This window comes from Scylla paramamosain, chromosome 16 (assembly GCF_035594125.1).
Source record: "Scylla paramamosain isolate STU-SP2022 chromosome 16, ASM3559412v1, whole genome shotgun sequence".
Lineage (NCBI taxonomy): Eukaryota > Metazoa > Arthropoda > Malacostraca > Decapoda > Portunidae > Scylla > Scylla paramamosain.
The window spans coordinates 12,325,001-12,337,500 of NC_087166.1; the positions used below are offsets into that span (position 1 = coordinate 12,325,001).

Consider the following 12,500-nt stretch of genomic DNA (forward strand, 5'->3'; position numbering starts at 1 on the left):
GGAGGTTACGGTTAAAGGATGGAGGGTGTTTGGAGGGATGGGAGAGTAAGTGGTAGGTTGAAAGAGGAGGAGGAGGAGGAGGAGGAGGAGGAGGAGGAGGAGGAGGAGGAGGAGGAGGAGGAGGAGGAGAAGAAGAAGCTACGTGGAGGATAATGATGATAAAGAATGCTGGGAAAGCGGAAGACTAAGTGGAGAGATGAAGAAGGATAGAAAGCCACGTGAAAGATAAGGTTAACTTTACATAACATAACATAATTTTACATAACGTTACTTAACACCTAACGCCTCCTCTCTTCGTGGCGGTGCAGGTGGTGGTGGTTGGGACGCTTGCCGAGGACGCAGGGCGGATGTTTGGTCTTGACGTGCGGGCCACAGACAGGGACGGGGACACTACCGGTCGCTCCGCCATCGCCAATGTGTTTGTAAGTAGCGCAGCGAGGAGGGAAGAGGAATCCTGCCAGAGACACTTCAAGGCCACTAGGGATTGTAGGCCCGAGATACTTCAAAGGCACATTAAGATTACGAGTTTAGCGATAAGTTATGGGGCAGGGACATACAAGGGGTGCTCTGGGACACTTTAAGACCACACTAATGATAAGATTTTTGTGATAGGTTTCTGGGACGGGGGCATGTAAAGGATACTCTGGGAAGCTGAGGAAGATATTAACCCTCACCCATATACACTGAAGACATACAAGACCGCTTTAGGACACTTAGGGACACTTAACACTCACTCAAACTTACTGAAAACAAGGCAGTTTTAGGACGCTCAAAGATGACTCAGCTCTCACTTAAATACACTAGAGATATTTGGGGTAATCTTAAGGGGAATTTCAACTCTCACTTAAACATGCTAGTGACACTGGGATACTTAAACATACTTTGCAACACCTGGGGGCATCTTGGGACATTGTGGACCTAACAACCCCACCCCAGGCCACTCCTCATCTCCACGTCCCCTCAGGTGCATGTGCTGGGCCCTGGGGGTCACCTGGTGGTGGAGATGGCGGCGGCGCCCCGAGATGTGGAGCCTCATCTGGACGCCATACAAGAGTGAGTTGAAATGAGAGTTTAGGGCGATTATGTGATGATATTTGCTCTGTTCTTGCTATTAGTAATTCTATTATTACCTCTACTATTACTGCTACTGTTATTATCATTCACACTACTACTTCTATTGTTATTATTCCGCTGCTGCTACTTCTTCAGAATGCTGTCGAACCTGACAGCGCTGGAGGTTCGCGTGCAGAGAATCGCAGCTCACGTGGAAGGCGACGCAGCCCACACCGGAGCGTGAGTGTATACCCTCTTCCCTCCCCGGCAGTAAGGCTACTGAGGGAAGGAGACCGGGGGAGTGGGATGACTGATGTTTTTAGTGTCATAATTACGTACTTCGCTGGATTATCGCCTCAGTTTTTTTCTTTTTTTTTTCTTTCGTGTGCATAATTAGATACTTTTATTGCTTGGACTGTGAGATAATACGAAGAACATGTAGAAGCAAGGGACGTGTTTATGAAAGAAGGAGTAGGATGAAAAGGGAGGGAAAAGGGAGGGAAAAAGAAGAAATTATAATATTCTTGATGTCAACTTGAAAGAAAGATAGCGGAATTACCTTATCAGAGAGAGAGAGAGAGAGAGAGAGAGAGAGAGAGAGAGAGAGAGAGAGAGAGAGAGAGAGAGAGAGAGAGAGAGGCCGCCACCATTTCCTATTCATGGAGAACAGGGACGTCAAGAAACGGAGAAAAAAAGACACCGTCTTGTTCAAATATGCGGCGAGGAGTGAAGGAAAATGAATTGGATGGGGGAAAAATACGGAAGAATAATTTTTCCTCTCTTATCTTCATATTTTCTCACCATTTTAAGCTGCTGTGTTGCTATAAGAAATAAAAAAAATATATAAAATTAGAAGTGATATATCTACCTTTCATTTACGTCTGTTTGTGATGTCTGCGATTTGCAGAAAGGAAAATGTGGTAGAATAATATTTTTCCTCTCATGTCTTCCTATTTTTTCACAATTTCAAGCTGCTGTGTGTTTATATGTGTGTACATGAGAGGCAGAATTAGAAATTATATATTTACTTTGTTTCTGTGAATTGCAGAACAGAAAATCGGTAGAATAATGTTTTTTTTTCTCTCTTTCGTCTGTATTTTTTTCGCTATTCGAAGTCGCTTTGTGCAAATCACAGACATCACTAACAGACGTAAATGAAAGGTAGATGTATCACTTCTAATTTTCTATGATTTTCTAATTTCCTATAGTCACACAACAGCTTAAAATGGTGACAAAAGAGGCAAACCTAGAAGGAAGTTTAAACTTACCTTACAACTGTGTTCGCATTTGTGATTTGCATAACGGAAAATGCGCTAGGATAATGTTTTCTCTCCTGTCTTTGTATTCCTCTGTCTTCAAAGCTGCTGTGTTAGTGTACTCGTAAGTGTGTAAATGAGGAGCAAAGCTAGAAGGAAGTTTAAATTTGTCTTCCTTCTAAGTCCGTATTCGTGATGCCCGTGATTTGCAGAACGGACGTGTACGTGTATGGTGTGGACCCTGTGACGCAAGCCGTGGTGGAGGGCGTGAAGCTGCGCCACGCCCTCAGAGGCCGCCGGGGACACCTGGACGCCATGCTACCCTCAGGCCTCCAGCTCAAGGGCCTCAGACTGCCACTACCTTCCCGCTCCGGCCACGTGCTGCAGGTAAGGCGCTGCTCTTCTGCTATGGTGCTCCTTTAAAGAAAGCATTGCACGTATGTAAAATATTCTTTCGAGTTCTTAGGAGTGGTGCATAGATAATAACCATATTTCACTTTTAAAAGTAATTAAGACACTAAAAGGACACTTTATCGATTGATATATACTTTTTTATTTCAGTATTCTTCTACATTTCATGAATCAACATTCTGTGATCTTAGAGGGAAATTCTCAGTCGCAAAAAAAAATGTTTACATTTTTTACAGATCCTGACCTTAATTTAAAATGATATGAAAAAAACTTTCAATCCCAAAATTTTTAACTGATTATATGGATATGTTCCTTGCTCAAAGAAAAACAAATGTACGTATGTACAATATTCTTTTGAGTTCTTAGGAGTGGTGCGTACATAATAACCATATAGAATTTTTAAAAGAAATTAAGACACTAAAAAGATATACTTTGTCGATTGATATGTATTTTTTTTATATCAATATTCTTCTAATTTTCATGATTCATTATTCTGTAATCTTAGAGGAAAATTTTTAATCGGTAAAATTTTTTATTTATTTATTTATTTTTTTACATGTAGATACATTAATAAAAAAAATAAAAAAAAATTTCGATCGCAAATTTTTTATCTGATTATAAGGAAAAATTCCTTACATAAAGAAGAAACATTGTACATATGTAAATTATTTTTTTATTTCTTAGGATATGTTCCTTACTTATACTTACAGCACTGAACGTTTATATGGACACAGGAGAGAGAATAGAAGGTTAATATGTGTTTAGAAAGTGGTAACCTTTCTACTTTGGCGGTAGACGTTTGTAAGGACACAGGAGCGAGAGAGAATAGAAGGTTGATATGTGTTGGAAAAGCGGTAGCGTCTCTTCTATGATAGTGCCTTAATATTCACAGCACTAAGTGTTTACATGGACACAGCAGAAAGAGAGAATAGGGGTTAATCTTGTCTCGTCTGGGTAAGAGAAGTATTAATGAGACGAGTACCAAAGCATGCGTTTGAAAAGGTTTATTTGATTATGTGAACAAAAGTAGCTAGCAGTGAAAAGGTTAATTAATGTACAGGTGTTATTCAGGTAGGTTTTCCTTCCCTTAACCTGCCATAATGAAAGACAGATGAGTTTCTGCTCCTGCCTTACTACTTCCCGTAATCGTTAAGTATTAACGATTAAGTATTAAGTCCTTCCCTTTTCTTCCCTTAATTACGTGGTACAGGTAACATTTCTCTTCTACTTCCCATAGTGTTCCCTTGATTGTAAATGTTACAGTTGAGATGATATATCTTACCTTAATTATCATAAAGCACAGATAGAACCCTTCATCTGCCTCCCTAATTGAGTAGTACAGGTAAAACTCCTTCTCTACTCTTTCTGACTGTTTGCTCGCTCCTACTTCGTGTTTCTCAGAGTTTTTACCAAGGGGAGTGACGTAGCGGTGACGAGACAAGATCAGATGATGGGCTTTTGTTTTAAATACTCAAATTTAATTTCCATTAAGGATCTAGGCCAGAAAGAAAAAAAAAAGTATTGTGTATTTTTTTTTTGTTTCTCTTCTTTTGTTTTTCCGAGAGTGAGTTTTTTTTTCCTTTTTCCTTTTTTTTATTTATTTTTTTTTATTCTGGCCGAGACAAAGGTAATTCCACGTTTAATAGTTTCCGTTGCTTTTGAAGTTGTTGAACGCTGTGCTTTATTTTTGTTGCCGAGGAAAGGCCGCGGGTTAAAACAGAATGGAATAAAAGTCGCTAACAGTGTTGATATCGAGCGCGGAACGAGCATCCTTGTCCGCTGAACCTCTGATGCAATCCAACAACACTGGCAATGCACCCGATCAAACGCGTGACATGAATGTGGTTTTTGCGTGGGAATATTGTTCACCGATCAGCGCTAATTGCGTGTGATGGGAGAGCGGCAGGGTGGGAGTAGCAGGTGTACATGGGAGCAATGTTCGACACTCCCTCCCTCATGTACGATAGTCAGGCGGTGATTTATGGCTTGTACGGTTAGATTTTACACATTTTTCGTTTTCGAGAGTACAATTTTGCATAAATGCGAGATAAACCAGGGCTAAATAAAGGGATGCCACGGCGAAACACGAATATACACGAATATATTGTAGTTTTTATGAGGAAAATGTGAGTTGCTGGCGTCTTTTATGAGCGGTCTAATGGTTTCATTTACCGGAGAGGAGAACAACGCCGCTACTTTGTTTGCACACTTCAAAGCCTCCTCGACCAGTCCTCGCTACAGTTGTAGACTCACTCGCCGGTAAAAATAACTCAATTCTATATTCTTCTGGGGCCGGTCGATGCCGCTGCCTCGAGCCAAACATTCCATTTCGCTAATTCATGTCCTTTCCAGACCGCGTTTGGATTAGTGTTTTCCGTGAACATTTTCGCTTGTGTCGCCTTTCTGACCTTCAGAGCTGAGTGCGTCATAAACTCTAGGCTGCCTCTCCCTCCCACCCCTACGAAACAGACACACACACACACACACACACACACACACACACACACACACACACACACACACACACACACACACACACACACACACACACACACACACACACACACACACACACTCCCCCACACAGATCCCCCTCGAACAAACACACCCCAGGACTCGGCGCTGTGAGTCTGGGATCCCTCAGTGACACCCCCCTTTTCCTCTCCATCCCGCCCTGCCTGGCACATATCTTTTTGTTGATTATGTTCCCGCGCATCTTTTTGACGATGATTAGCTGGCACTGAGTGTGTGAGAGTCTCACAACACGTGTCCATGTCCCTCTGCAGACCGCGGAGGTGGCCATCCTGGCGGGGGCGGTGGTGGTGTTCTTGCTCACGGTGACGGCCATCGTGTGTCTGTGCTACAAGCAGCGCAAGAGGTCAGTCCTTGTTTGTTGTAGTCACTGTAAATGGTGTCACAGTAATGATTGTACTGATTCTGTGTCCCCGTGGGTCCTGCCGCCGCGCAGAACAGTGCCATCACCTGAAGCAGTCCGTCCTCCCACAGCCGCCGTAAGCCCATGCCTCTGCCGCCCCTCGTGACCACAGGGGGCATGCCGGTGATGCCCATGGCCTATCCGGGACCCTTTGGCGCCCCATATACCCACATGAGTGACCACAGCAGTGCTGACTCCACCGAGGCCCAGGAACCTTCCCACGACCACCACCATTACCCCGCAGACATGGCCCACTACCCCCAGGAGGCAGCGCGCTACCCACCTGATCACGGCCACCGCCCACGCTCCATCATGAGGCACCCCCACCACCGCTGTGCCCACTCCTGTGTCTCCGAAATTGAGGTAGGTAGACATTTTCTGCACGTAATTACGGCTTGCTGGAATGTGAGTCTCAGCGGCTGTCATGCTGGGCGATGTCTCTGTTGCGCCAGTCCGCACCACTGCTGACCCAAACAATGTTGCAGCATTCCTGCCCGACTCACACGGACGAGGACGAGACGGCCTCCATGTGTGCGCACCACATGGCTTCCAGGAAGAGGCGGCGAGGCGGGGAGGGCGCGTCCAGAGTGGGCGGCCGCATCCCTGAGGAGTCCAGCTCAGACCTCGACGAGCGAGACCACGCGCCGCCGACAGTCACCGTACCTGGGCAGCCCAAGTGTTGTGCGCGTGACAGGTGGGCAGCGGCTCGGAATGGGAGTACTTAGTGACAACATTCCTCAGCCAAGGCACGTAAGACAAAGAAATTCAACGAGACGCGTTTTTCTTCTCCCAGGTACGGGAGGAACATGAGAAACACCCGAGGCCTTCCCACCGTGGACTGCTCCGTGGCTTCCTCCACCAGGACTCACTCCCCGGATAGCCTGGAACAGCACCCGCACCTGCATGGCCGCGCCGCCATCCACACCATCCCCCGCACGCACCTCAAGCGGGCGGGTGATCTCGGAGGGCCCAAACCAAGCGACGTGACTGAGTTATAAGCTTACATCCTGAAGGCGTCACCTGAGGATCCTCGTCTGCCTTGCCTTCAGATGGTGTAGTTTTAAAGTTTTCTCACAATGGCTATCTTTGGCAGCGTAATCTACAGCACGTGAGATGCAATGTAAGGTGCACAATATAGCAACAAAAGGTCACCGTCCGCATCGCCGTCAGGAGTCAGGTGTTCATGTATTAAGTAAGTTTTGTAAGCATGTTAAAGAGATTATTTAATGTGCTACTTTTTACGCCTGGCAGCGGTGTTCGGCAGGCGTGTGTTCACTTGATATGTTCGTTGTGATGAGATTTGCGAGATGTGCCAAATGAAAATACTCGTAAGACTATTATTGAAGGTAACATTAAGTGCATCGCTGTACAGGCTTTTGGTGCGCACATTGTACACACACACACACGTGGTGTTGAAAATATAACATTCACTGCACTGTTCAAAACAAACAAAAAAAAAAAAAAATAAAAAAAATAAAAAAAAATAAAAAATAAAATAAAAAAATAAATAAATAAAAATAAAAATAAAAGCAAAAACACGAGAGAGTATAAACAGAAGTGGAAATAGAGACATTTTTCATGAGTATGTGACAGAGAGACCGTCATTGGGCAAAAAAAGTAAATAGATAAAAATAAAATGCCCTTTACTATTTTTTCATTTTCTACTTCTATTTTCTTCTGGTATTTAAACAAGTGAGGATGAGTTTCCTAGTTAGTATGGAAAATAATTATATTACTGTTGTTGTTATTATTATTATTATTATTATTATTATTATTATTATTATTATTATTATTATTATTATTATTATTTAGTAGTATTAGTGTGATGTTCGTTCAATAAAGGATACACATATGTTACTTTGTGACTTGTGTTTTCATTGCTTTGCCATCAATTGGGTGACTAAAGGGATAGAAACTAAATAAAAACAAGCTGCCTGGATGTGCATGTTTTGCATCGTGTGTAAGCCTTAATAACGACAACTGTGTGTGTGTGTGTGTGTGTGTGTGTGTGTGTGTGTGTGTGTGTGTTGTATCACTTGGTAATTGGTAATACTGCCTAAAAGTAATACACAGAAAATTACAACTAGCGTTGAAAAGAAAAAAAAAAAAAAAAAACCCTCCATAATTCAGTTAATTTCCTCACGAGAATGGCTAAAAGTGAAGTATTTGCCAGCGTCACCTTTAGTCACTTTCACGAGACAAAAGGGAGACAAACGCATGTTCAGATTGCATTAAATTAAGTAAAGATGACATTTTATCTTACTATTCCAAACACTATCAATTTTTCGCTCAAATGTATATATTCAATTTACGCCTCTTTCTGTGACTCCGCCTAATAAATGATTAAAAGAAGAACAATAGGCATGACACTCTATCTGCAGCTTATCCGTGCATTTTTCAATACTCACCTTTTCCCTTTCATTGTTTATTTTCCACTCAACACCACTTCGCACGTGATCAAGAAAACAAGAAATATATATATATATATATATATATATATATATATATATATATATATATATATATATATATATATATATATATATATATATATATATATATATATATATATATATATATATATATATATATATATATATATATATATATAGCTTGAAACGCACGTAAAAAAAAAAAAAGTAGAAAGATAAACATCCACAAGAGTTTTCAGGTACGCGGGAACATAGGTAGGAAGACACAATTACGTCACGGGAAGGTGGCAGCTAAGGGGATAAAATATTCTAAGGTGCGGCGGTAATGAGAAAGAAGGCGTAACGCGAGCCGGGAATCAGAGGCGAAACTTTGCTGGGGAAAGAAGTATCGTCTGGAGAGAGAGAGAGAGAGAGAGAGAGAGAGAGAGAGAGAGAGAGAGAGAGAGAGAGAGAGAGAGAGAGAGGAAGGAAAGTGGAAGAGGTGGGAAAATGTGTTTGAGAGAGAGAGAGAGAGAGAGAGAGAGAATGTATGTTAAGGTTAGAAGCAGCGAAACGAAACAAGCTTCGAACTCGTTGCGAACCAGAGCGAGTCACTTCCACTCCTTGCCTTCGCCATAGCTAAATTCACCGTCACATCACTAGGAGCCACTACTACAGAGCCACAGTTCACCAGCCCCGACCTACGTAAGAGGAACGAGTAACCAAGACCAAGACCGTGGCTGGAGACGAATACAACTGCTAGAACCTTATGTTAGCGGTTCATGAAGCTTCGAAGATTAAGTGAAGCGAGATGTTGAGACGTTCGCTGCAGTGCTGAGTGAGACTTCAGGGAGGGAAAACGAAGGTAAGTCAGGGTGTTAGTGTGAGAGGAAGGGAAAGGTGAAAGGCAGATGATAAGGGAGGAAAATAGAGGAATGGAGAGAATGGGAAAGGAGAAGGAAAGGGAAGAAATGGAAAGGGAGAAAAAGGAAGGAGAGAAAAGGTACAGGAGATGAAGAGCTAGGAAAGGAAAGTGAGTGTGTGTGTGTGTGTGTGTGTGTTAGTTGATGTTATAGACAACAGCACTGAATAGCTACTGGTGTTTTGTATGATTCATATTTTCATACACGTGTAATGTAGTGTAATATAAGTAAAATGTACGAGCCATGACCAATGAAATCTAGATATCTATGTATGCGTGTATTCAACAGTCCAAACCTTCCATTTGTATATCATATTTATCTATAAGGTAGAGTAGAATATGCAGATAAAACATCAACTAGTAAGTCAAATAACCATATTATACACACACACACACACACACATAAATAGATAAATAAGTAAATAGAAAATGAACAGCACTAGTAATACAGGCATCCATTTCAGAGGCTCAAGACAAGGCTGCCATTTTGTAACCTGTTCACGTGACCTCAAACAGACGGCGCGCACCACCTCCATCCGTTTTCTGTGGAGACAGTCTTCGCTTCTCTGGGTAAAGTACAGTATACATATATTTTGAATTGTATTTTATGGCGTCTGGTTGTATAGCGATTTGGTTGTATGTGCCAATCATTGCTATCACCATCATCATCATCATCATCATCACTTTCATCATCTTAATCATCATCGTAAGGCGTGAATCTATATATATATATATATATATATATATATATATATATATATATATATATATATATATATATATATATATATATATATATATATATATATATAGTAATAATAGCAACTTATATACAAAGATGTCAGCTTTACGTAATATGAGAGGCGAAACACACACACACACACACACACTCTCTCTCTCTCTCTCTCTCTCTCTCTCTCTCTCTCTCTCTCTCTCTCTCTCTCTCTCGAGCAACAGGTTAAGATGTGGAGACAGATCAATATGTAAGAAATCTCAGACAACACAAATCTAACCCACACCAGCACTCCTAAACTCAACGGGAGGGCATAGCTGACGTCTCTGCTTCTCCTGAGTCACCCTTGAGACACCGGTGAGCTGACCTTACGTCCATTTGTATGACAGTGAGGGGGAAAATAATAGGAAGTGACACATCGTGCCCGTAATGGCTACACGATGCGTCTTGGGAGGCTCGAGTTACGCCGCCACGCTCAGCCAGGCCTCCAGTCAGGCTACTCACCCACACACACGAACACTGTCTACTGCCGCGAGCTCCTCTGCGCGAGGCTCCCCTCCTTTCTCGCTCACCCTTTCTCCTCGTTTTCTCTGTAGCTAGTCCTACGTATTTTTTTTTATAACTTTTTTCGGGTTTGTTTTTTGTTTTTTCTTACTTTTCTTGTGTGCTTGTGTTCAAATAAGTGTTAGTTGGCTTCCTTTCATTTCAAACTTTCCTTTCATTCCAAACTCTACCTGACTCGCTTTAATGGGTGGTATTAAATAGTCGGAGGGTGGAGGGGAGGAATAAACCCTGAATCATCCAAGGTAGAGCTTTTAGCAAAGATTTGAGCGAAGAGTTTAGCTTTAGAGATAGGTATGATGGCAGTGGTGTCATCAGGTTGAGCTCGAGGATGGAAAGAGTGCCAGAAGTCACGAGTGGAGTTAGATGTAGATCCTCTTTATTCTACTACTTACTACTGTACTACTGTTTTACTACCACGTCTCAACTACTTTAAAACACTTTGTTCTCTTATAACACAATTCTTATGAGATAATTATCTGGTTCTCGTGAGTTTCTAATTGAAGATACAAAATTTTTGTCAAGTTAATACCAGAACCAAGAAAACACGCTTGGAAATCCCCAATGACTTTCACGATGTATATATATATATATATATATATATATATATATATATATATATATATATATATATATATATATATATATATATATATATATATATATATATATATATATATACTCGTATATATACAGAGAGAGAGAGAGAGAGAGAGAGAGAGAGAGAGAGAGAGAGAGAGAGAGAGAGAGAGAGAGAGAGGTTGTATGAGGACTAAGCATAATAACTTCATTGCAATACGCATATTCAAGAACAGGTGGATAGGAAAGAAAGAAGGGAAGAGAGAGAGGTGCCACTCCCTGGCTCCACGGGGATGCCGGGGAGGGTGAGAGGAAGGAAGGAAGGGAGAAAGAAAGAAAGGAAGTGAAGGAGTGAAGAAGAGAAATTCAAGAAGGAAAAGAGAAATTCAAGAAAGAATGTTAGGTTTGTGCCCCGAGGAACAGCGGCGCGCCACCGCAGCGTTCAGAGAAGGGATGGCGGTGGCGCTCAATGTGATGGGCCGCTTGTGTGTCGGTCTCGGGGCGGTGACGACTGCTGCCTGCCGCGAGGGATTGTGTGAGGATCAGACAGAACAGTGCGTCATTAAGGCTGCCCTAGTAAGAGCGCTAGTTGGTTCAATAGGCAGCGCGTGCATGGCAGTCTTATAAAGGTTCCAGAGCAGGTGTGTGACGCTAGTGATCGCAACCCTATGGCCTCCCTAAGCAGTACGTCAGGAAGGGAGAGGGAGGCCGCGGGTTCAGCGTGGTTCACGGGGACTGCCAGCGCGACGTGTTCTGGAGAGTTGTTGTGGCACGCCAGCGGGGCGGGATCCAAGGTTGTCTCCGGCACAACTAATTTTGTTGGATTTCCTTGTGGTGGTTTGCCAAAGGTGACGAGTGGCGAGTGGGAGGCGTCCGGCACGGGGAGGGATAGGAGAAGAGGAAAAGATAGAGGACCTGACGGGCGGGGAGTACCCGTCAGGGGGAAAGGAGGGGAAAGAGGAAAGAGAAGAGAAAGAGACGGGTGGGGAGGCCCCGCCGGGGATAGAGGAAGGAGGAGGGGACAGGAAAGAGAGGGAAAATCCGACGGTGGGGGAGGCACCGTCGGAGAGAAAGGAAGAGAAAGAGACCGTGCCGGACGTGGCAAGGGCTGGAGTGACTTTATCGGATACGGGATGCGACACAGCTTCGGAGCCTGAAGAGTGCTGCGCCGCGGCGGCGTTGTGCGGAGGTCTTGAAGCCCCTTGTTGGCTTCCTTGCCTTTGTCGGCGTCGTTATGGCCTCTGTCAGCGTCTTTATGGCCCTTCTTGACGTCATAATCTTTAGGCGTCGCCTGGTGAGCTTCAGCTTTGTCTGGAGGCTGCTCTTTTGGGGTCTGATCGAGGCACTTCGGAGGGGGCGAGAGGAGGCTCGTGATGGAATTAAGAAACCTCCCCACTACGGGGGTGATGACCCGCTTCCCCCGGCCAGAACTGGCAGGAGGGCTTTGCCGTGCCCACTGCGACAGGAGGTCGGCCATGGAGGTTCGGCTGGTGGAGTCCGAGGTCCCCAACCCCTCCACGGCGCATCTGACGCAGGTCTTGGCCTGGGCCCCCTCGCAGGTGTGGGTGAGGCCTTCCCTGAAGGCGAAGGCGAGGTGTAGCACCTCCTGCCTCTGTGGGACCGTCAGATGGACTGCTTG

The 12,500-nt window shown here is 43.7% G+C and overlaps 2 protein-coding genes across 2 annotated transcripts in view; both read left to right on the top strand.

Moving 5' to 3' along the window:
• Positions 1-422, top strand: part of LOC135108057 (cadherin-89D-like) — a 36,584-nt gene extending 36,162 nt beyond the window's left edge. Inside the window, exon 22 of the mRNA XM_064018651.1 lies at positions 309-422. The gene's annotated coding sequence lies outside the window, so the exon portion shown is untranslated. The remainder of the gene's footprint in view (positions 1-308) is intronic.
• An 8,488-nt stretch (positions 423-8,910) lies between these two features.
• Positions 8,911-12,500, top strand: part of LOC135108059 (protein dimmed-like) — a 174,857-nt gene continuing 171,267 nt past the window's right edge. The window contains exons 1-2 of the mRNA XM_064018657.1: positions 8,911-8,931; positions 9,453-9,558. The gene's annotated coding sequence lies outside the window, so the exon portion shown is untranslated. The remainder of the gene's footprint in view (positions 8,932-9,452; positions 9,559-12,500) is intronic.